The sequence below is a fragment of the Clupea harengus genome, chromosome 3, assembly GCF_900700415.2.
Source record: "Clupea harengus chromosome 3, Ch_v2.0.2, whole genome shotgun sequence".
In the NCBI taxonomy this organism is placed as follows: domain Eukaryota; kingdom Metazoa; phylum Chordata; class Actinopteri; order Clupeiformes; family Clupeidae; genus Clupea; species Clupea harengus.
In genome coordinates, this window is record NC_045154.1 from 31,025,536 (window position 1) to 31,028,035 (window position 2,500).

The window sequence follows — 2,500 nt, forward strand, 5'->3', positions numbered from 1 at the left end:
GCTCCAAAGCCCGGCTGGATCTGCATGCAGCAGTGCCTCTCAGCCTGTGAGCTTCGTGAAGCACTTTTGAAGGGGGAATGCCTGTCACTCAGCAACTAAATTGATTCAATGTTCGAGCGACTGCTATATGTTTAAAAAGCCTCCGCAGCGATTTCGTTTATTGGCGGGGGAAGTCAAACTAAGCTGAGCCTCTGGTTGGATTTATATCTGTTCTTACAGACGAGATTGTGCTGTTTATATACAAACAAAAATGTCTGGATGTCTGAGAACAGCTCCTTTTTTTGGTCTAAATCTTTCCGGCACGTATTACCCATAAAGAGCACTTTATTGATAGGAAGACAACACGACTGGGTGTGCTAGACGTTCCTGTTTAATGTGAGCAACTGTTGGCAGAGGAAAAGGGAGAAAATGTGTCCCAGTACAGCACCTTATCCTGCTGCACGTGCCTTTAAGAGTGCAGGTGTTTAGGGCAGTGTGAGTCCTAATCAGGGCACATCACAGACAATTGAGTGGAGACGTTTGGAACAGGCCCACTGAGGATGTCACTCGTCCCCTCCGGAGGAAGCCACTGCAGCTGTGGGTCTCTCTCTCTCTCTCTCTCTCTCTCTCTCTCTCTCTCTCTCGGCTATTGTAAAAGAGCATCGTAAATGTCAAATATTTGGACAAGTAAATTGAGCCGGGTCTCGTCAGGTGTTTGCACAGCGCACAAGCCATCTGCTCTGATTCAGCTTTGGATTTGTGAAGGGGCGGCCGTGTGCCTGTGCGCTCCGGGGGCTGGTGTGGACGTGGAGAAGAGACGAGGGCGTGGGCTTTGTCTCAAATATCCCGGAACAGGCTCTGGCCGGCGTCCAACAGAGATTTGTTTGTTTTGTTGTTGTTGTTGTTGTTGTTGTTGTTGTTGTTCTCAGGGACTGAATGTCCGTACAGATGGAAGTGTCCATTGGGGTGTAATGCCACTTAAGATAAAAGCATCTGTTGTAGGATGCCCCCATCACCCCCACCCTTCTCCCGCTTACTAATAGGATTACCAGTGCTCGTGTATAGATTCGACACGCGGGTTGATTTTAGGCGCGTCATGTCGCCGGCACGTGAAACATGCCTTGTGCACCTCGGCATTGTGTTCACTCACAAGCGTGTCGTTAAGCGTGGCGTTGTGATTGTACTGCGGGTGCAAGCACACCTGCGAGAGCAGCTCCGGCCATCATCATCTGTCGGAGTGGGTAATGGGATCAGAGTGGCCTGTGTGCTTATGGCTGCCATCGTGATGGAAAAAGACCTCGCCGCCTCTGCCTCCGCCTCCAGGCTGTAAAGACCCAGGGATGAGTGTTCTGGGCAGAGCGAGCTACTGGGGCGTGACGTGACGTGTGCGCCGTGACGTAGGTGGTCTGAGGAGAGGGAGTGCGGAATCCTCACAGCTTGGGTCAGGGCTGAGACGCTGAAGGCTCTCTCTCTTACACTCACTCACAATTTTTTTAGTACACACACACACATGAACACACGAAAAGGAACACACACACACACACACACACATACACACACACACACACACACACACACACACACACACACACATAGGTCTATTTATAGCATCCGGTCTCCTGAGACTGGTGAGTCACGGTGGGAGGATCGGCTGCATTGTGACGAGCTCCAACGTTAATTAAGCACGCAGCCTATGAAGAGGAATCAGATCTGGGCGTGACTCATCAATCCTGCTCCTGTCCTCCGCACACACGCGCGCCCAATTAGGTGCAGCGAGAACCGGCCGCAGCCCTGGAGAGGCAGATAAACACATTGATTTATGAATCAGTGAATCTGTGAATGTGCGTGACCCTGAATTCACAAGCAACACTAAGGAATATGTATGTATTTTATTGGACATACAATATGTATATGAATATGAAGGAATATATATGTGTGTATGAATGAATAAGCGATCAGATATCAGTCATCAGTGTGTGTGTGTGTGTGTGTGTGTGTGTGTGTGTGTGTGTGTGTGTGTGTGTGTTTTCATCTGTGTGCACTAAGCCTTGGAAAGTGTGTACTTTCTCACCACAGAAAAGACCCAGTGCGTATTAATGGGACAAACTGGCCTTTAGGCATATTCCCTTTCTGCTGGGAAATTGTTAGTGTTCCGTTTGATTTACAGCACAGAAAGACTTAAATGACTTTGATGGTGCCCCCCCCCCCCCCCCCCCCCCTTTTCTCAGAGAGAGAGAGAGAGAATAGAGATGAGGGAGGGGAGGGTGGAGGGTGACTTCATTGTGCATAAGGCGAACTGAAGGTATTAATCTTCATACAGGTTATATCATATAGCTAGATGTTCGGGGCATCAGCTACCTCCTCAGCCGATTGGTCAGATGCTCTCCAGCAAAAGTGCGATGAAACTTTGACGTATCACTTCCTGCTGTGGCAGGTGTGTGATTGACAGCTTGTTGAACAGCGGGCTTCAGAGGGGGCTCTCTGGGCTGCTCCACTCGCAGCATGGAGCTAAATTGTGGTG

The 2,500-nt window shown here is 49.6% G+C and overlaps 1 pseudogene; it reads left to right on the forward strand.

The window, feature by feature from the left end:
- Window positions 1-2,500, forward strand: part of LOC116219762 — a 61,278-nt pseudogene that overhangs the window by 54,938 nt on the left and 3,840 nt on the right.